Raw genomic sequence first — 23,888 nt, 5'->3', positions numbered from 1 at the left:
ATTTCATGTTCATGCCATTATTTCCATTGCTAAAATATAGATAAAAATAGAAAATATTAAGGATCATGAGGCTCAGATTGATCCTTTTGCTAGACTTCAAAATGATTAATGAGAAATGAATTATATGGAAGTACACAGGAGGTAACTAATGGGTTTTATGTTATGTGACTCTTTGAATTGGGGTTTAGAGTAATTCAATAGAATCTTAGTACTACTAGTTTTCCCTATTATCTAATTATCTTTCAGGGAATCCTAATAAGCTCTAGTTACTGTTGTGGTCATTTACTGTTGCGATCAATATCCAATGTCATTAGGCCTCCCAAAACTATCATATCCAACTCTTATCCTATCTAGAATTAATTATTATTTATGTAACTATGGTCCTATTTTGTTTCATATATTGTATTAACATTATATATTGGTTGAATTCAATGGAATTTGAAGGAAGTCAAAAATTATTTACTAGTCCTAACGAGGTTCTACAGAACAAAAGTGGATTAAAAATAACAGAAACAATGCTTGATTTTAGACACACACACACACACACACACAGTGGTCATAAAAATATGTAAACTTTCAGTAACAGTTTGCTGACTCTAAATGAGAAGGATTTCAGTTGAGATGTTCTTCAGAAAAATCTTACATTTTAAAAGATGTTATATTCAAAGGCAACGCTTATTTTATATGGATGAATGTTGTTAAAGGATTTCAGCAACCTAGAGAACTTAGGGATATTCTGTAAGCAGAAAGGTCTTTGCAGAGGCCTTCCAATCACAATATATAAAGTCCACCTGCTAGGATGAAAAGAGATATCAAAATCAACTTTGACATGGCCTTATCCTTTCAATCATGCAACACAGGCCTCAAAATAAGCAAATCAAAAATTCCATTTAAGGAATTTCTAAAACTATAGATACCTTTCAATTCCTTTACTATTCCCAATGGACTTTGTTTATCCATACAATAAACATTTCTAATGTGGCTACACTTTAAAAAGAAAAGTAAACCAATGGAATTTATTGCATCTCATTATGTGCTGTAGAAGCATTCATTTATCACTTGCTAAAAGAAAGACATTCATAGTTAGGTAGCTTTTAAGAAATATCAAAGAATGGGGTTACAGACGGCACCTGGAAAATCGGGTAACTCCCACCCTAATACTGCGCTTTTCCAACAGTCTTAGCAAACAGCACACCAGGAGATTATATCCTGCACATGGCTCAGAGGATCCTACGCCCACGGAGCCTCACTCATTGCTAGCACAGCAGTCTGAGATCAAACTGCAAGGCCACAGCGAGGCTAGGGGAGGGGCACCCGCCATTGCCAAGGCTTGAGTAGGTAAATAAAGCAGCCAGGAAGTTCGAACTGGGTGGAGCCCACCGCAGCTCAAGGAGGCCTGCCTGCCTCTGTAGACTCCACCTCTGGGGGCAGGGCATTGTCAAACAAAAGGCAGCAGAATCCTCTGCAGACTTAAATGTCTCTGTCTGACAGCTTTCAAGAGAGTAGTGGTTCTCCCAGCATGCAGCTGGAGATCTGCCTCCTCAAGTGGGTCCCTGACCTGTGAGATCTGCCTCCTCAAGTGGGTCCCTGACCTGTGAGTAGCCTAACTGGGAGGCACCCCCCAGTAGGGGCAGACTGACACCTCACACGGCCGGGTACTCCTCTGAGACAAAACTTTCAGAGGAACGATCAGACAGCAACAGTTGCTGTTCACCAATATCTGCTGTTCTGCAGCCTCCACTGCTGATACCCAGGCAAACAGAGTCTGGAGTGGACCTCCAGAAAACTCCAACAGACCTGCAGCTGAGGATCCTTACTATTCAAAGGAAAACGAACAAACAGAAAGGACATCCCCATCTGTACGTCACCATCATCGAAGACCAAAGGTAGATAAAACCACAAAGATGGGGAAAAAACAGAGCAGAAAAACTGGAAACTCTAAAAATCAGAGTGCTTCTCCTCCTCCAAAGGAATGCAGCTCCTCACCAGCAATGGAACAAAGCTGGATGGAGAATGACTTTGACGAGTTGAGAGAAGAAGGCTTCAGATGATCAAACTACTCTGAGCTAAAGGAGGAAGTTTGAACCCATGGCAAAGAAGTTAAAAAACCTTGAAAAAAAATTAGATGAATGGCTAACTAGAATAACCAATGCAGAGCAGTCCTTAAAGGACCTGATGGAGCTGAAAACCGAGGCACAAGAACTATGTGACAAATGCACAAGCCTCAGCAGCCAATTCGATCAACTGGAACAAAGGGTATCAGTGATGGAAGATCAAATGAATGAAATGAAGTGAGAAGAGAAGTTTAGAGAAAAAAGAATAAAAAGATATGAACAAAGCCTCCAAGAAGTATGGGACTATGTGAAAAGACCAAATCTACATCTGATTGGTGTACCCGAAAGTGCTGGGGAGAATGGAATCAAGTTGGAAAACACTCTGCAGGATGTTATACAGGAGAACTTCCCCAATCTAGCAAGGCAGGCCAATGTTCAAATTCAGGAAATACAGAGAATGCCACAAAGATACTCCTCGAGAAGAGCAACTCCAAGACACATAATTGTCAGATTCACCAAAGCTGAAATGAAGGAAAAAAATGTTAAGGGCAGCCAGACAGAAAGGTCGGTTACCCACAAAGGGAAACCCATCAGACTAACAGTGGATCTCTTGGCAGAAACTCTACAAGCCAGAAGAGAGTGGGGGCCAATATTCAACATTCTTAAAGAAAAGAATTTTCAACCCAGAATTTCATATCCAGCCAAACTAAGCTTCATTAGTGAAGGAGAAATAAAATACTTTACAGACAAGCAAATGCTGAGAGTTTTTGTCACCACCAGGCCTGCCCTAAAAGAGCTCCTGAAGGAAGCACTAAACATGGCAAAGAACAACCGGTACCAGCCACTGCAAAAACATGCCAAATTGTAAAGACCATCGAGGCTAGGAAGAAACTGCATCAACTAACGAGCAAAATAACCAGCTAACATCATAATGACAGGATCAAATTCACACATAACAATATTAACCTTAAATGTAAATGGGCTAAATGATCCAATTAAAAGACACAGACTGGCAAATTCGATAAAGAGTCAAGACCCGTCAGTGTGCTGTATTCAGGAAACCCATCTCATGTGCAGAGACACACATAGGATCAAAATAAAGGGATAGAGGAAGATCTACCAAGCAAATGGAAAACAAAAAAAGGCAAGGGTTGCAATCCTAGTCTCTGATAAAACAGACTTTAAACCAACAAAGCTCAAAAGAGACAAATAAGTCATTACATAATGGTAAAGGGATCAATTCAAAAAGAAGAGCTAACTATCCTAAATATATATGCACCCAATACAGGAGCACCCAGATTCATAAAGCACGTCCTTAGAGACCTAGAAAGAGACTTAGACTCCCACACAATAATAATGGGAGACTTTAACACCCCACTGTCAACATTAGACAGATCAATGAGACAGAAAGTTAACAAGGATATCCAGGAAATGAACTCAGCTCTGCACCAAGCAGACCTAATAGATATCTACAGAACTCTCCACCCCAAATCAACAGAATATACATTCTTCTCAGCAACACACCACACTTACTCCAAAATTGACCACATAGTTGGAAGTAAAGTACTCCTCAGCAAATGTAAAAGAACAGAAATTATAACAAACTGTCTCTCAGACCACAGTGCAATCAAACTGGAACTCAGGATTAAGTAACTCACTCAAAACCACTCAACTACATGGAAACTGAACAACCTGCTCCTGAATGACTACTGGGTACATAACAAAAGGAAGGCAGAAGTAAAGATTTTCTTTGAAATCAATGAGAACAAAGACACAACATACCAGAAACTCTGGGACACATTCAGAGCAGTGTGTAGAGGGAAATTTATAGCACTAAATGCCCACAAGAGAAAGCAGGAAAGATCCAAAATTGACACCCTAACATCACAATTAAAAGAACTAGAGAAACAAGAGCAAACACATTCAAAAGCTAGCAGAAGGCAAGAAATAACTAAGATCAGAGCAGAACTGAAGGAAATAGAGACACAAAAAACCCTTCAAAAAATCAATGAAATCAGGAGCTGATTTTTTGAAAAGATCAACAAAATTGATGGACTGCCAGCAAGACTAATAAAGAAGAAAAGAGAGAAGAATCAAATAGATGCAATAAAAAATGATAAAGGGGATATCACCACTGATCAGAGAATATTATAAACACCTCTACACAAATAAATGAGAAGATCTAGAAGAAATGGATAAATTCCTCGACACATACACCCTCCCCCAAGACTAAACCAGCAAGAAGTTGAATCTCTGAATAGACCAATAACAGGCTCTGAAATTGAGGCAATAATTAATAGCTCACCAACCAAACAAAGTCCAGGGCCAGAGAGATTCACAGCCAAATTCTACCAGAGGTACAAAGAGGAGCTGGTACCATTCCTTCTGAAACTAATCCAATCAATAGAAAAAGAGGAAATCCGCCCTCTCCCTCTTCCTCTCCCTCTCCCTCTCCCCTCTTCTTTCTTTCTTCGGTCTCCCTCTGTTGCCGACGCTGGACTGTACTGCCGTGATCTTGGCTCACTGCAGCCCCTCTGCCCCGGGCTCCCATGGTTCTCCTGCCTCGGCCTGCCGAGTGCCTGGGATTGCCAGTGCGCGCCGCCATGCCTGATTGGTTTTTGGATTTTTGGAGGAGATGGGGTTTCGCCCTGTTGACCGGGCTGGTCTCCAGCTCCTGACCTCAAGTGGTCTGCCCGCCTCGGCCTCTGGGGGTGCTGATTTTGCAGACAGAGTCTCGCTCACTCATTGCTCAGTGTTGCCCAGGCTGGAGTGCAGTGGCGTGATCTCGGCTTGCTGCAACCTTGACCTTCCAGCTGCCTGCCTTGGCCTCCCAAAGTGCTAAGATTACAGCCTCTGCCCAGCTGCCACCCCATCTGGGAAGTAAGGAGCATCTCTGCCTGGCTGCCCATGGTCTGGGATGTGGGGAGCCCCTCTACCCGGCCGCCCCGTCTGGGAGGTGAGGAGCACCTCTGCCTGGCCGCCCCATCTGGGAAGTGAGGAGCACCTCTGCCCAGCCGCCACCCTGTCTGGGATGTGAGGAGCACCTCTACCCGGCCGCCCTGTCTGGGAAGTGAGGAGCGCCTCTGCCCGGCCGCCCCGTCTGGGAAGTGAGGAGCACCTCTGCCCGGCCGCCACCCCATCTGGGAAGTGAGAAGCATCTCTGCCCGGCCGCCCATCGTCTGGGATGTGAGGAGCGCCTCTGCCCGGCCGCCCCGTCTGGGATGTGAGGAGCGCCTATGCCCGGCCACCCCGTCTGGGAAGTGAGGAGCGCCTCACCCAGCCACCCCGTCTGGGAGGTGAGGAGTGCCTCTGCCCGGCTGCCCCGTCTGGGAAGTGAGGAGCACCTCTGCTCAGCCGCCACCCCGTCTGGGATGTGAGGAGTGCCTCTGCCCGGCCGCCCCATCTGGGAAGTGAGGAGCGCCTCTACCCGGCCACCCCATCTGGGATGTGAGGAGCGCCTCTGCCCGGCTGCCCCGTCTGGGAAGCGAGGAGCGCCTCTGCCCGGCCGCCCTGTCTGGGAAGTGAGGAGTGCCTCCGCCCAGCTGCCACCTCGTCTGGGAAGTGAGGAGCATCTCTGCCCGGCTGCGCATCGTCTGGGATGTGAGGAACACCTCTGCCCGGCCACCACCCCGTCTGGGAAGTGAGGAGCATCTCTGCCCGGCCGCCCATCGTCTGGGAAGTGAGGAGTGCCTCTGCCAGGCTGCCCCATCTGGGAAGTGTACACAACAGCTCCAAAGAGACAGTGACCATCGAGAACGGGCCATGATGACAATGGCGGTTTTGTCAAAAAGAAAAGAGGAAAATGTGGGGAAAAGAAAGAGAGATCAGATTGTTACTGTGTCTGTGTAGAAAGAAGTAGACATAGGAGACACCATTTTGTTCTGTACTAAGAAAAATTCTTCTGCCTTGGGATGCTGTTAATCTATAACCTTACCCCCAACCCCATGCTCTCTGAAACATGTGCTGTGTCAACTCAGGGTTAAATGGATTAAGGGCGGTACAAGATGTGCTTTGTTAAACAGATGCTTGAAGGCAGCATGCTCATCAAGAGTCATCACCACTCCCTAATCTCAAGTACCCAGGGACACAAACAGGGCCGAAGGCCGCAGGGACCTGTGCCTAGGAAAACCAGAGACTTTGTTCTCGTGTTTATCTGCTGACCTTCTCTCCACTATTATCCTATGACCCTGCCACATCCCCCTCTCTGAGAAACACCCAAGAATGATCAATAAATACTAAAAAAAAAAGAAAAAGAAAAAGAAAAAGAGGAAATCCTCCCTAACTCATTTTATGAGGCCAGCATCATCCTGATACCAAAGCCTGGCAGAGAAAAACAAAAAGAGAGAATTTTAGACCAATACCCCTGATGAACATCAGTGCAAAAATCCTGAATAAAATACTGGCAAACCGAATCCAGCAGCACATCAAAAAGCTTATCCACCATGATCAAGTGGGCTTCAGCCCTGGGATGCAAGGCTGGTTCAACATACACAAAGCAATAAACACAATCCAGCATATAAACAGAACCAACGATAAAAACCCTATGACTATCTCAATAGATGCAGATTTTTCTGCATCTATTCTGCCTTTGACAAAATTCAACAACCCTTCATGCTAAAAACTCTCAATAAATTAGGTACCGATGGGACGTATCTCAAAATAATAAGCGCTATCTATGACAAACCGACAGCCAATATCATACTGAATGGGCAAAAACTGGAAGCATTCCCTTTGAAAACTGGCACAAGAGAGGGATGCCCTCTCTCACCACTCCTATTCAACATAGTATTGGAAGTTCTGGCCAGGGCAATCAGGCAGGAGAAGGAAATAAAGGGTATTCAATTAGGAAAAGAGGAAGTCAAATTGTCCCTGTTTGCAGATGACATGATTGTATATCTAGAAAACCCCATTGTCTCAGCCCAAAATCTCCTTAAGCTGATAGGCAACTTCAGCAAAGTCTCAAGATACAAAATCAATGTGCAAAAATCACAAGCATTCTTATACATCAATAACAGACAGAGAGCCAAATCATGAGTGAACTCCCATTCACAATTGCTTCAAAGAGAATAAAATACCTAGGAATCCAACTTACAAGGGATGTGAAGGACCTCTTCAAGGAGAACTACAAACCACTGCTCAAGGAAATAAAAGAGGATACAAACAAATGGAAGAACATTCCATGCTCATGGGTGGGAAGAATCAATATCGTGAAAATGGCCAAACTGCCCCGGGTGATTTATAAATTCAATGCCATCCCCATCAAGCTACCAATGACTTTCTTCACAGAATTGGAAAAAACTACTTTAAAGTTCACATGGAATCAAAAAAGAGCCTGCATTGCCAAGTCAATCCTAAGCCAAACGAACAAAGCTGGAGACATCACGCTACCTGATTTCAAACTATACTACAAGGCTACAGTAACCAAAACAGCATGGTACTGGTACCAAAACAGAGATATAGACCAATGCAACAGAACAGAACCCTCAGAAATAATGCCGCATACCTACAACTACCTGATCTTTGACAAACCTTACAAAAACAAGCAATGAGGAAAGGATTCCCTATTTAATAAATGGTGCTGGGAAAACTGGCTAGCCATATGTAGAAAGCTGAAACTGGATCCCTTCCTTACACCTTATACAAAAATTAATTCAAGATGGATTAAAGACTTAAATATTAGACCTAAAACCATAAAAACCCTAGAAGAAAACCTAGGCAATACCATTCAGGACATAGGCATGGGCAAGAACTTCATGTCTAAAACCCCAAAAGCAACAGCAACAAAAGCCGAAATTGACAAATGGGATCTAATTAAACTAAAGAGCTTCTGTACAGCAAAAGAAACTACCATCGGAGTGAACAGGCAACCTACAGAATGGGAGAAAATTTTTGCAATCTACTCATCTGACAAAGGACTAATATCCAGAATCTACAATGAACTCAAACAAATTTACAAGAAAAAAACAAACAACCCCATCAAAAAGTGGGTGAAGGATATGAACAGACACTTCTCAAAAGAAGATATTTAGGCAGCCAAAAGACACATGAAAAAATGCTCATCATCACTGGCCATCAGAGAAATGCAAATCAAAACCACAATGAGATACCATCTCACACCAGTTAGAATGGCAATCATTAAAAAGTCAGGAAACAATAGGTGCTGGAGAGCATGTGGAGAAACAGGAATAATTTTACACTGTTGGTTGGACTGTAAACTAGTTCAACCATTGTGCATATCAGTATGGTGATTCCTCAGGGATCTAGATCTAGAAATACCATTTGACCCAGCCATCCCATTACTGGTTATATACCCAAAGGATTATAAATCATGCTGCTATGAAGACACATGCACATGTATGTTTATTGTGGCACTATTCACAATAGCAAAGACTTGGAACCAACCCAAATGTCCAACAATGATAGACTGGATTAAGAAAATGTGGCACATATACACCATGGAATACTATGCAGCCATAAAAAAGGATGAGTTCATGTCCTTTGTAGGGACATGGATGAAGCTGGAAACCATCATTCTCAGCAAACTATTGCAAGGACAGAAAACCAAATACCACATGTTCTCACTCATAGGTGGGAGTTGAACAAGGAAAACACATGGACATGGGAAGGGGAACATCACACACCAGGTTCTGTTGTGGGGCTGGGGGAGAGGGGAGGGATAGTATTTGGAGATATACCTAATGTTTAATGACCAGTTACTGGGTGCAGCACACCAACATGGCACATGTATACATATGTAACTAACCTGCACGTTGTGCACATGTACCCTAAAACTTAAAGTATAATTTTAAAAAAAAAGAAATATAATCAATAAAATTAGTAATCACAGTAGCAATCAGTTGGCAATATTCTGGGAGGAAAACCAAGTGCTCTATTTAACAACAACAAAATATCAGAAAAAATTCACCAATGAAAGAGACTTACATTATAAACACACACACTCACGAAAAATTCCAAACAGTGGTACTTTAGTACATGCTATCTCTGGGTTTGCTTTTTTAATTATACTCTTTTACCTAAACCTATGCATAGCAGTTTTTTCCTGAAATCTCACTCTTTTTCCCATGTATCCTATATTTGGCATTCAAAATCATAGTTATATTTGGAGACATCTAATTTCTTGTACAATAGTCTATGTTATTTAAAGAAAGGGCATATCTTTTTAAATTCTTTTTTAATGTTTGATGGGTATCCATCCAATCAAACATTTATCTTTTGTCTTAGACACAATCCAATTATACTTTTAGTTATTTTTAAATGTGCAATTAAATTATAATTGAGTATGGTCCCCCTCTTGTGCTATCAAATACTAGGTCTTATTCATTCTAATTATCTTGTATGATAACCATCCCTATCTCCCCCTACCCACAAAACTATACTACCCTACCATTCTTCTATTCTCTATCTTCATAAATACAATTGTTTTGACTTTTAGATTCCAGAAATAAGTGATAACATATGATGTTTATCTTCTTGTGCCTGGCTTATTTTACTTAATATAATAAACTTTAGTTCCATCTATATTGTTGCAAATGACAGAATTTCTTTCTTATGGCTGAATAGAACTCTGCTGTGTATATGTACCACATTTTATTTATCCATTCATCTGTTAAAGGACACTTACGTTGCTTCAAAATCTTGGCTATGAATGCAGGTATCTCTTTGATATATTGATTTCCTTTCTTTGGATATATGCCCAGTAGTTGGATTGCTGTATCATACGATAGCTTTATTTTTAGTTTTTGAGGAACCTCCAAACTGTTCTCAATTGTGGTTATATTAATTTACATTCCCGTCAACAGTGTGCAAGGGTTCCCTTTTCTCCACATCCTCACCAGCATTTGTTATTGCCTGACTTTTGGATAAAAGCCATTTTAACTACAGTGAGATGTTATCTCATGGCAACTTTGATTTGCATTTCTCTGATGATCAACAATGTTGAGCAGTATTTCATATACTTGTTTTCCATTTGTGTGTCTTCTTTTGAGAAATACTTATTTAAATATTTTGCCCATTTTTTGATCAGATTATTCGAATTTTTGCTAGAGTTGTTTGGGCTTCTTATGTATTCTAGTGATTCATCCCTTGTTCAGATGGGTAGTTTGCAAATATTTTCTCCCATTCTGTGGGTTGTCTCTTCATTTTGTTGATTGTTTCCTTTGCTGTGCAGAAGCTTTTCATTTTGATGTGATCCCATTTGTCCATTTTTGCTTTGGTTGCATGGGCTTATGGGGTATTATTAGTGAAGAAATTTTTGCCAGGACCAGTGTCCTAGAGAGTTTCCCCAGTATTTTCTTGTGTTAGTTTCATATTTTGAGGTCTTTGATTTAAGTATGTAATCCATTTTGATTTGATTTTTGTATAAGGTGAGAGATAGTGGTGAATTTTACTTCTGCATATGGATATCCAGTTTTTCCAGGACTGTTTATTAAAGAGACTGTCTAACACTCAATGTGTGATCTTGGCATCTTTGTAGAAAATAAGTTCATTGTAGGAGTGTCAATTTATTTCTGGGTTCTCTATTCTGCTCCATTGGTCTATGTGTCTGTGTTTGTCTGCTTTATGCCGTACCATGATGTTTAGTTACTATATCTCTGCAGTATAATTTGAAGTCAGGTAAAGTGATTCCTCCAGTTTTGATCTTTTTGTTTAAGAAAGCTTTGCTTAATCTGGGTCTTTTGTGGTTCTATGTAAATTTTAGAACTTTTTTCTTTATTTCTTTGAGGAATGTCAGTATTTTGATAGGGATTGCATTAAATCTGTAGATTGCTTTGAGAAGTATGGACATTTTAACATTATTGAAAATAGAATATCTTTCCATTTTCTGTGCCCTTTTTAGTTTCTTTCACCAGTGTTTTCTAGTTTTGTTTGTAGAGATCTTTTACTTCTTTGGTTAAGTTAATTCCCAGGTAATTACTTTTGCCTGTGGTTATTGTAAATGGGATTACTTTTTGATTTCTTTTTCAGATTGTTAACTGTTGGCATAAGAAATGCTACTAATTTTTGTATGTTGATTTTGTATCTTACAACTTTACTGAATTTTTTATCAGTTTTTATATTTTTTGGTGGCATCGTTAGGTTTTTCCATATATAAGATTACATCACCTGCAAACAAGGATAACTTGACTTCCAATTATTTATTTCTCTTGTCTGATTGTTCTAGCTAAGATGTCTGGGACTATATTGAATAACAGTGGTAAAAACGGGCATTCTTGTAGTGTTCTAGATCTTACAGGAAAGGCTTTCATTTTTTCCCTGTTCAGTGCGATATTACCTGTGGGTCTGTCAATATATGGTAATATGGTTTGGCTATGTCCTCACCCCAAACTCATCTTAAATTGTAGCTCCTACAATTCCCAACTGTTGTGGGAGGGACCTGGTGGGAGGTAATTGAATCATGGAGGTGTGTCTTTCCCATGTTATTCTTTGATAATGAGTAAGTCTTATGAGATCTGATGGTTTTATAAAGGGGAGTATCCCTGTGCAAGTTTTCTTCTCTTATCTGCTGCCATGAAAGACATGACTTTTGCCTTCCACCATGATTGGGAGGCCTCCCCAGTCACATGGAACTCTGAGTCCATTAAATCTCTTTCTTTTGTAAATTGCCCAGTCTTGGGTATGTGTTTATCAGCAGCATGAAAATTGAGTAATACAGTAAATTGGTACCAGTGGAGTGGGGCGTTGCTGAAAAGATATCAGAAAATGTGGAAGTGACTTTAGAACTGGGTCACATACAGAGGTTGAAACAGTTTGGAGGGCTCAGAAGAAGACAGGAAAATGTGGGGATGTTTGGAACTCCCTAGAGACTTGTTGAATGGCCTTGGCCAAAATGCTAACAATAATATGGACAATGAAATCCAGGCTGAGGTGGTGTCAGATAGAGATGAGGAACTTGTTGAGAACTGGAGCAAAGGTGACTCTGGTTATGTTTTAGCAAAGAGACTGGTGGCATTTTGCCCCTGCCCTGGAGATCTGTGAAACTTTGAACTTGAGAGAAATGATATAGGGTATCTGACGGAAGAAATTTTTAAGCAGCAAAGCATTCAAGAGGTTACTTGAGTGCTGTTAGAAGCATTGAGTTCTAAAAGGGAAACAGAGAATAAAAGTTCAGAAAATTTGCAGCCTGACAATGTAATAGAAAAGAAAATCCCATTTTTTGAGGAGAAAGTCAAGCCTGCTGCAGAAATTTGCATAAGTAAGGAGGAGCTGAATATTAATCACCAAGACAATGGGTAAAATGTCTCCAGGACACATCATAGACCTTCACAGGAGCCCCTCGCATCACAGGCCTGGAGGCCTAGGAAGAAAAAATGATTTCATGGCCTGGGCCCAGGGTCCGTCTGCTGCAGTCTAGGGACTTGGTGCCCTGCATCCCCGCCACTCCAGCCATGACTAAAAGGGGCCAAGGTACAGCTTGGGTCATGACTTCAGAGGGTGCAAGGCCCAATCCTTGGCAGCTTCCATGTGGTGTTGAGCCTGCAAGTGCACAGAGTCAAGAATTGATTAGGAACCTCTGCCTGGATTTCAGAGGATATATGAAAATGCCTGTATGTCCAGGCAGAAGTTTATTTCAGGGGAAGCGTGCTCATAGAGAACTTCTGCTAAGGCAGTGTGGAAAGGAAATATGAGGTGGGTGCCCCCACACAGAATTCCCACTGGGACATTGCCTAGTGGAGCTGTGAGAAGAGGGTCACTGTCTTCCAGATCCTAGCATGGTAGATCCACCAACAGCTTGCACCATGCACCTGGAAAAGCTGCAGATACACAATACCAGCCCATAAAAGCAGCTGAGACAGAGGCTATACCCTGCAAAGCCACAGGGGTAGAGCTGCCCAAGACCATGGGAACCCACCTCTTGCATCAGCATGACCTGGATGTAAGACATGGAGTCAAAGGAGATCATTTTTTGGAACTTTAAGATTTGACTGCCCTGCTGGATTTTGAACTTGCATGGAGCCTTTTAGCCCCTTCATTTTGGCCAATTTCTCCCATTTAGAATGGGTGTATTTATCCAATGCCTGTATCCCCATTGTATCTAGGAAGTAACTAACTTGCTTTTGGTTTTACAGGCTCATAGGCAGAAGGGACTTTCCTTGTCTCAAATGAGACTTTGGACTGTGGACTTTTGAGTTAATGCTGAAATGAGTTGAGACTTAGGGTACTGTGGGGAAGGCATGATTGGTTTTGAAATGTAAGGCCTTGAGATTTGGGAGCAGCCAAAGTGGAATGATATGGATGGCCATGTCCTCACCAAAAATATCATCTTGAATAGTAGCTCCCACAATGCCCATGTGTTGTGGGAGGGACACAATGGGATGTAATTGAATCATAGGGGCAGGACTTTCCCATGCTATACTCATGATAGTGAATACGTCTCATGCGATCCAATGGGTTTATAAAGTGAAGTTTCCCTGCACAAGTTCTCTTTTCTTGTCTGCCACCATGTGAGACATGCTTTTGCCCTCCACCATGATTGTGAGGCTCCCTCCAGCCACATGGAACCATGAGTACATTAAACCTATTTCTTTTGTAAATTGCCTAGTCTCAGATATGACTTTATCAGCAGCATGAAAACAAACTAATACATATGGCTTTTATTATATTGAGATGTGTTCCTTCTGTATCCAGTTTTTCATCATGAAGGGATGCTGAACTTTATCAAATGCCTTCTCAGTACCAATTAAAATGGTTATATGCTTTTTGTCCTGCAGTCTGTTGCTTTTGCGTATCACATTTTTTGATCTGTGAATGTTGAATCATCCTTGCATAACTAGGATAAACCCCACTTGGTCATGATGATTAATCTTTTTAATGTATTGCTGAATTTGGTTTGCTAGTATTTTGTTGGGGATTTTTGCATCAATATTCATCAGAGATATTGGTCTGTAGTTTTCATTTTCTGATGTCTTTGCCTGGTTTTGGTATCATGGTCATGCTGGCCTTGTACAATGAGTCTGGAAGTATTTCGTCTTCTTCTATTTTTTATAACAGTTTAAGTAGGTTGGTGAGAAGGGTATATGTTTAAGCCATTATATTCTTTGTGTTCCTGTGCTTCATGCATCTGAAATACTCAATTAATGTTAGTTAAATTAAACAATTATTTATGTATATATAATGTTAATTTTTATGTTATCAAAGTTAGACTCTCCTCAATAAAAGTACTATAGGTTAATGATTAAGAACAAATATTGGTGTCAGCCAGACCTCATTTTAAATTTTAGTTTCTTCAGTTTTTAGATTGGGCAAAGCACTTGGCTTCTCTAAGCTTTATTCTCGTCATCTTTAAAATGAAATTAATAAAACAATTATTTTTCAAGTTTGTAAAGATTAAATGAGATAATACAGGTAAAGTATTTAAAACTAAGGAATTTTTAACTATTATCAATAATATGGTCTAGGTTAGACTTACCTTTTGTAAGTTTTTCTTTCTTCAAAGGAAAAATAATGCTGTGAAGGTTAAAGTGATTAATCCATAATTGGCAGGCATTTAGTTCAAATTTTAAAAACTTGTGGCTTGTGGATATGGAATAATGTGATACCTGGTTCATCTTCTGCCTTAAAATACACTGAAAAAAAAAGAAAGATGCTTAATATGTAGGCATTAACAACTTGCTAAACAAGACAGTTCCTTGCATATCAAAGCAGCTCCTCCTCAAAGCAACCAGTTAAATAACCCAACACCTGGCTTAAATGAGTTACTAATTTCATACCAATTATGAAAGATTAGCTATAACTGGCAAAAAAATGTATTTTCCAGAGTGTCAGCATCAGCTTCACCAAACTGCCCTCAACCCACGAAAGCCAAATGTTCAATGGATATCCTGTGAGCAGTTAGCTTTCCAAATCTCTTACGGCAAGCTCTTTAATTTGCTTACAGGTGTAACATGCCACCAATAACTGAACTGGTTTGAATTTTATAGTGCAGCATCTACTGATATCTTTCCTTCCTCCTAATTACAATTATTAGAGCTCCTTTTGACTTTATCAGTTTTGAATTCCAATGCATTGATTCTTCAAAGCTGTTTGAGTAATTGTGATTGTTTTTCTCCAACCATGGATTAGTTATCTCAAGAATGAATTAGTAGATAATTGAATGACACAATTACCTCACCATAAAAACTAAGATAAGTTTAAGACAGAAAGTAAGTGTACATGTGTGTGGAAATAATATGTACATGCTCACACACATAACACATAAAAATGATAATACTTTGATCATAATTACGGATACCCTAATTACCCTGACTTGACCTTTACATTCTACACATGTAATAAATTTCACATGTACCCCATAAATAAGTACATCAACACATTTAAAAATAGAAAATATATTAAACTTAAAAATACTAATGCACATATACACATCTATATGTAAATATATCTAATTTAATTTGAAAACCTTGATTTGCAGTGTCTATGTACTACATCAGCTTCTTCCTGTGAGATGGAGAGAAGGTCAACCCAAACACTATAAATGAAATTTGTTTCCCATAACATTATAGTAATTTAATTTATTGCTTACATTTATTTTTGAGGTTATTTTGTCCCTTTGTTCATGTTGTTGTATGTTTGTTTGGTGGTGGAGTTATTTTGTTTTCCATTTGTTTCTTTTAAGTTAATTGTGCAGTTATTTAAGCAAAGAGTTTAATTATTTTGGGTTCAGTTCAGTCACTTGCTTGTTGCACCACCACAATTTGGCCTCAAACACTTGAGCTGAACTCCTGCAATGTAACTCGATGAAATTATATCAGTCATAATGACATGAATTACTGGTAATTAGAATGTGATAGAAGAATCTGTATGTTGAACTTTAAACTTGTTGCACTTCAAAGTGATTTCCTCATTATGATTACATATGTACCAGTTTTACTCATAAATGACTACCTGGGCAGAAGTGTCTCATTTGAAGAGTTCTAGTTTAACATTGTATAGTATGGTGAATGTGAGGTTTTGGGCCAAAATAAATCAATCTCAAACGCTTTTCTGTGTCATACTGACCTTAATAATTCTGAAACTCGGTCTCCTCTTCTTTAATGTAGAAGTAATAAAAATATTTTGTAAACATTTTATGAGGAATAGAGTTTGTATATACTGTGTGCCTAGTGGAGAGTGGTAAGCAGAAAAAGGGTGCTAAAGAAACGGTAATCTTTTTTTTTTGTTGTTTTTGTCAGGTTTGTCAAAGATCAGATAGTTGTAGATATGCGACATTATTTCTGAGGGCTCTGTTCTGTTCCATTGGTCTATATCTCTGTTTCGAAGAATGTGTATAGAAGAAAAGTCATGAAGTACAGACATTTTGATTCAGTAGCCAAGTAAGGGCTTATTCCTCAAAACAAGATTGCTTTGATTTTGGGACCAACTTAGTTCAACAAATGAAAGGATAAAACAAATATGATCATTACTAACTTTATCAGAGCAAAGGACAATGTGACATCTCAAGTTTCCCACCATAAGCAAATATTAAAGATACAAATAAATAAGGCGATTGCCTTCACTTCTGCAAGCATGAGTTCAGCTTTGGTGCAACTTCCTGAACTGACTTTTCCCTCAACCATACACAGCAGGAGAGTCCATTGGTGGTATGTGAAAGGCTGTAAGAGGAAAGGCTCCCACATATGGCTCAGCCTCATTACAATCATACCTTGTTGCTGCCATTTCCACAGAATTAAGACTAGGAAGGTTTTGTTTGGGAAAGATAAATAAAAGAGGCTTCAAGCTCAGTAAAGTAAGTAAAGGAGAAGCAACACATGAAATTGGCATGCTGTATATGTTTTGATATGTGGTTGAGAATAAATGCCAATGTAGTACTTCCCTGATGCCACAGAGCAGAATATTTAAAACTTCTTCAATCTCTTGGACTAGGTGTTTTTCACCTGTTTTAGAAAGCTATGTAGGAAGACTTTAAATACATGGAATTTGCAGAATAACATCCATATGCAGTCATGTATCACCTGATGGTGAAGATATATTCCGAGAAATGCACCTTGTTTAGTCATTGCACAAACATCATAGGGTATACTTACACAAACCTGGATGATAGAGCCTATTACACTCCCAGGGTATATAGTATAGCCTAGTGCTTCTAGGTTACAAACCTGCACAGCATTTTACTGTACTGAATACTGTAGGCAACTGTAACACAATGGTAAGTACTTGAGTATCTAAACACGTCCAAACATAGAAAAGGTATAATAAAAATATGATATTATAATTTTATGGGGCCACCACCATAAATGCAGTCCATTGTTGACTGAAATACTGGTATGCAGTCCATGGCTGTATTTGTGGGTGTTATATGATACATATATGTAATGTAGCTTTATAAATATTATATGATCATTGTATTATCGGTGAAAGTCATATAAGAAACAAGCAAGTCTTCAAGCAAATCTTCACAGCGTAACCACCGTACTTCATTACTGAAATAATCCTAACTGCCTACAGTGAGGTATAGGATATCAAACTATACAAAACACTAACTTTGAACTTTTTGGATGTCACTATCCCAATTTTAAGTCTACATGGTTATTGTAACACCTTTGTTCCAGGTCATAACTCTTTCTGTTTTTCAAAATATGTTACACAGAAGAAGGCAGAGACAAACAAGCCCTGCCTCTTAAATGGTTAAAAAACTTAATAAAATGGTTAATTTTTCCTCAATACCAAGTGGTTATTTCTTTATGTTAATAACTGATCACAAAACTCATATAGTGCTGATTTCTCTCCAATTAGGGACCCTAAAACTGATAAGTATGAGTAAGTTACTGGATTATCCATATACCACTATGCAATGTATACTAAATTTTCTACATGTGTATAATGTATTTTTTTTCTGAGAAGACGCTTCCATGGCTTATGTGATATTCTCAAATATGTAATCCCCACTAAATAGAAAAATAAACAACTACTGCCTTTTTTTGTTCTTGAGCTGCATCTCAAACCCAAAATTCGTTTCTATCAGAGACGAAAATTATTGGAGCACAATTGAATGTGATATACGGGGATGAAACCTCTTAATTTTCTTCTTATTTTAGTGATGATAGTGACAAAAAATGTATATACTCCAATGTGATAATATATTTTCTGGGATTTATTCCAAATAAACAGCCAGGAATACTAATTTAGGCAAATGATTCTAAAAAGTTGTTGCATATACATATGTTTTATGTTACTTAAGAATACCAATAATGCAAGAGTGTTACCCTTTCAGCTCAAGAATCAATACAAATATCCCAAATATCAGTACCCAATATTATAGATTTTACTTTTACACAGAGAGGCCTACCAACATTTTAAGTCATGTAATCTCAAAAACATCTTTACTTTTGGCTATATTAAGTTTTATACCAAGTTTTATCTTTAAGTAAATACAGAAATATTCAACTGAGCAAAAAAACTGCCCTGAAAAATTCAAAATATTCTTTCTCATCTCATATGGTGTGATAACACTGGAGTCTAAATCTCAGTTCTTTTATTTGTTCTCCTGTCTTGCTTTCCCTGATTAAAAAAGAATGACTAATCCAATAGCTCCATTTCCCCAGTGGGTTGAATCCTGTTAGGGTCACTTTTAATGTGAATCCAGCCTTGTCTCTGGTCCTCCCAGACCTGTCTGTACATGGGCATTCTGAGTTCTCTCTCAACCAGTCTCCAGACATGTTATACGTGGCCTGTCTCTATAAACCCAGACCAATCTATACTCTACCTCTTTCAGAATCCCTCCTTGCAATGTATTGAGTGAATCAATAAAGTTATACCCTCCAAGATCTGGACTGGAGGAGGGAGGTACAAACTTTTCTCATGTTCTCCGATCCAATGTACCTGTAATCAAGCTCGTATTTTGCCCCATTGGGCTCACTTCTTTGTAACATATTCTTATCAGCTAGCACTATGAGATAGAAGAAGGATGAGTGAAAAAAAAAGTACTTGGAACAAAAAACTTGAATTATTTGATATTCATAGAATACTTTTTCTGACAAGCTAAATAAAAAGAAAAAAATAGCAAAAATGGAACCGGCTAAGCATGCTCTCTACAGCCCAGATATTAGATTTTGGGTGCAAACCATGAAGGAATAATTGCAAATATGTCTGCCAAATTTCTCTAGAAAGTTTACTTTTGAAGCAACTACTGACTGCAATCCAACCATATCATTAATGTAAGGTTAGGGTATATACAAGCAAGCTCAGTGCACTGGCAAGGCAACAGGCCTACTAGCCTTACACAGTTAATTGGTATTAAGAACAGTTGACAAAATCATCTGCAGCCCACAACTGGCCAGGCAGATCCTCCTCTGAAATGACAACAGAATTTAGATTAGTTACAATCCTCAGGGCAAAGATTTGAGCCAAAGGTAACTCAATTTTTACAGGGTCTATACTCAGTGCCAGAGAAAACTGTCTAACCCAGATTTCCTGTGCTTCAGGGAGGGAAGCTACCCTGGATTTTTCGGGGGAAAAAAAAGACATACTAATGAAAGATAAAACCTGCAAACCAGGAGAAAGTTCTACCTCCTAAGTGGAATATAACTATAAAAAGCATCTATTTTGAAGAAATTAATGACTCTTCCCATAAAAGTTTGTTAACTAACTGATGCATGCAAATGTTTTAGAGATATATTGCTAGCATCAATTATGTGGTGTTTAACATGAGATGTAAAGGAATATGGCTAACAAGAGCCCTCCAAACTGATGTTTTGAAACAGTTCAGTTGATTTCAATAGATGAAACATTTATGGTAATGTAGGTCACAATATAACCTCAAAGCTCTTTAAGACAATTATTATTTTCCAGATTACATTCACTTTTGTTTACATCCTAAAAAATAATAAGGCCTAAATTTTACAAGGGAAGGAAATAATATTTAAATACGATTGAATTAAAATTGCCCTTGTAGATAATTAATATGTTTAAATTAAAGTTTCCTGAACGTTGCTTAAGATGAATGACTAGCGAATCCGATTGAAAGGAACCTGTATCTGAGATGTATTTCTTCTTTGAGGACTCTGAAACAGAGTGTGAAAAGAGTCCCCAAGGAAATTGATCAAGCAATTAATAGGTATCAAATGGCAATGACAGTACTAGGGTGGGACATTGGATGCGACCTTAGCTGACATCCAAAAATATAGTCAACAAAGTCAAATTCATCAAGCAAATGACATATTTATTGGAAGTGTGGGGAGTTAAACAGCAGAAAAACATTATTTGATCTGGGTGCAGTGGTTCATACCTATAATAACAGTGCTTTGGGAGGCAAGGCTTGAGGCTGGTAGTTCCAGGATGAAGTGAGCTATGATTGTGCCACTGCACTCCAGGACAGGTGACAGAGAGAGACCCTCTCTCTAAGAAGAAAAAGTAAAAATAAATTATTTGAGCTAAGATTATGTGATGGAGATGGTTACCTAAATACTGACTTAAGCCAGTGCATAGAAGGGAAGTGTACACCTGATTCAGTTGCCTCAGGCAATAGGCCCTAATTTGAAGCTTTTAATAGACAAGGCAGAATGTGCTGTAGCGATTCATGAGCATCTACTAGACATTAAACTTCTAATTGCTTTTTTTTTAATTTACTATAAAAAGAATTTATTAGACAAACACACCAATAGATTGAGTCTAAGGATTTGGTTGGAAAGCCACCGGGCCTTTTAAAGCAGCAGAAGTCCAAAGTCACACACTTCAAGCATTACTCTGCAACGATCTGTGGAAACCAGAAGGGTGAGGAATTACAGCACCATGCTAGGCCAAGAACAGATCAGCCTCCCACCTCTCTCCCTATTCCCTCTTCTACTGAAGTCCGTGATTCTGGTACCTGAGAAGACTGGAATGAAATGTTTCCCACTTATTACAGAAATTCAGCTTCCTTGTTACAGAGGAATTGTCACATTTGAATTGTCTGTTTAATATGGGATATTGCTTTTGAGAAACCAACAAATAGTTATTAAAGGAGTGTTTACTAAAGCATAAGGTGAATGTTATCTAGTACAGTAACTGCATTTTTAATCTCATCTGGCACCAACTGTCTTTTAGAAAGTTACAATGTGTTGCTTGGGGGACATTCTTCTTTAGAAGGAAAAGAGTCTAATTAGTGGATACTAAGTAATTAAATAATATATACTATCAAATCTTATGAGAGTCTTTGCCTGCTAAAGTAGACACAGGTCTGTTGCACTGCAAGTTTTGAGAACAGCTTGGACCAAACCACACAGTGACCCCAAAGGCATAAAAATGATAATGAAGGCAGCGATGGCTCAACTAATATCATGAAGTCTATGCATGAGGCTGCCTACTTTGATTTGCAGTAGTTGATACTTTAAAACTTCAGTCCTGGCTTATCTGCCTGTCCCAGGGATTCCTGGGCTCCCAGTAGTGAGCCAGGTTGTAGAAGAGCTAGCTCCATCAGCACACACTACATGTGGACACTTGGACTGGACTGTTTTTTGAAAGCACGAACTCAGCATTTTTAGATCTTTGTCTAGGATTCCGACTTGTAAACTTCTCATTGCTTTTCTCTGTGTGGATACATGGCTTTCCTGATTTCATCCTAAATTTTATTGTGGCTACTCTTACATCTCTAGATTGTTTGGGTAGGTACTCTTTTCAAGCTTTGACTATTGAGTAACCTCTTGTATGCTACTTACTCATTTTTCACATATTATCCTTAGGAGGACTCCTTGTGGCTGCTATTAATGATGACATCCCACCTAATAGATTGTCCTTATTCCCATTCCTTGGACTACGGGAAGACTGCCTCTTCTGTGAGAGATCTATGACACATTATTTATTTCCATTCATTATTGTAGATCCCTTTGGTATTCTGTAATTATTCAGCAAGTAATGCAAAACAAATTCAGATGAAGGTCCAAAAGTAAGGAATTTGTAGAGATGTACGGAAGTCTACACAAAAATGGATTCTAAGGCCATAACAAAGTTCAATGAGATAAATTCTAAGGCCACATTTAAGTTCTGTGAGAAAACAATGTATTTATTGGTTAACCTTAGCTAACCATAGGATGCAGAATTTTGCCTTGTTTAGAAGTGAAGTTTGACCATAGTATGCATATTTTTTGTCTAGCGTCCTTTAACTTTTAAAACTACCTCTCTCTTTTCATTTGGATGCAGATTCAATCTTGATACTATGAAGTACACCTATTCCCCTCCCTCTTCAACTTCATGAATGAGAATGAGTTCTAAGCCTTCTAATTATATTACCTGTCCACGTTACTTTAGTAATTCTTACAAAGTAAGCGAACGACCCAATCACAATCTTTCTGAGAAACTGATTTGAGTTATTCAGGAGGAAGAAGCATTCTTTTCCCTCTGAAATTGCTAGGAGATGATATATTTCTGAAGCTACCAGTAGCCGCCTTTCCAATTGCATGGAGAAAGACAAGAGACCAACATACTTACACACACACACACACACAAGAAAAAAATACAGTTCAGCAGAGATATGCACTGTTAATAAACGGACAAAGAGGTATTGTTTTAAAGACACTAATAATTGCTTAATTCCTGCTACTGAGGAATTAATTTTGTTCATAATTATTTATATAATTATTTCATTAACTGCACTCAGTATCCTTCTAGCTAAGCTGTAGTGATATCCTTTCTGCTCAAGCCATCTATACATTTATTTTTTAATAAATATTTATTTGGTGCCTATGATTTGTTAAGCTACTCTTTCAGATAATGGAAATATAGCTACAAATAAGAAAGACCAATTCGTGACCTTAAAGATTTCACATTCTGGTGGAGAGATAAACGAAGAAGATATAAAAGTAACTATTTAAAGTGGATTAGGTAATGGTATGTGCTAAAAAGAATAAAATAGGGTAAGAATATGGGTGCTTTGGGGAGCAAAAAGGAGTCCAAATTTTATATAGTATAGCCCAACAAAGTATTTTGAATTAGACTTCTGTCTCATATTACAAAGCTCAACATAATTTGGGTCCATAATTCTACTAATTTTATTTATCATATATAAAATTTTTTAATATTTGACATTCCCCTCATATTTTCATTGAACAAGTCTATTCCACAAGACTATAAATGTAATCTTATTTTGTAGCATTTATTTCACCTTTTAAATGCTTTCATATTATTTGATTTTTAATTCTATAAGTTCATTTAAAGTTTTATAATTTTAAGTTGCTTTAAAAATTCAAATCCATACTCTTCGTTTGAAGCCAATAAGAAGTTTTTAGTAGTTTTTAACAATAACTATGATAGCTGTATTAATTTTTTTGGTTATAATGCTATATAAGAAAGTCTCAGTGGCTTATCACAATAAACATTTTATCTCACATTCATGGGTTGGCAGTTTTGATCCCTTGATAGTTCACGGGAGCTTGAAAAAGAAAGATAAGTGCTGATCTTCTTCTTCTTCTTTCTTCTTTCTTCTTTCTCCTTCTTCTTCCTCTCTTTTTTTTTTTTTTTTTGAGACAGAGTCTCCCTTTGTCGCCCAGGCTGGAGTGCAGTGGCGCGATCTCAGCTCACTGCAAGCTCTGCCTCCTGGGTTCATGTCATTCTCCTGCCTCAGCTTCCTGAGTAGCTGGGACTACCAGCACCTGCCACCATGCCTGGCTAATTTTGTTTTTGTATTTTAGTAGAGACGGGGTTTCACCGTGTTAGCTAGGATGGTCTCTATCTCCTGACAAGTGCCAACCTTCTTCTTATGGACATGGCTCAGAACTATCACCTTATAATTTCAAATTCCCATAAGTGCAAGTCAGCAAGGTCAAGTGCACCACAAGTAGGATGAAAAAGTATATTCTACTTACAGTGAACCATTGCAAAGACAGAGAGGAAAAGAAGGATTTTAAA

This window comes from Gorilla gorilla, chromosome 9 (genome assembly GCF_029281585.2).
Source record: "Gorilla gorilla gorilla isolate KB3781 chromosome 9, NHGRI_mGorGor1-v2.1_pri, whole genome shotgun sequence".
Classification (NCBI taxonomy): Eukaryota; Metazoa; Chordata; class Mammalia; order Primates; family Hominidae; genus Gorilla; species Gorilla gorilla.
This window is presented reverse-complemented; position numbering follows the sequence as displayed.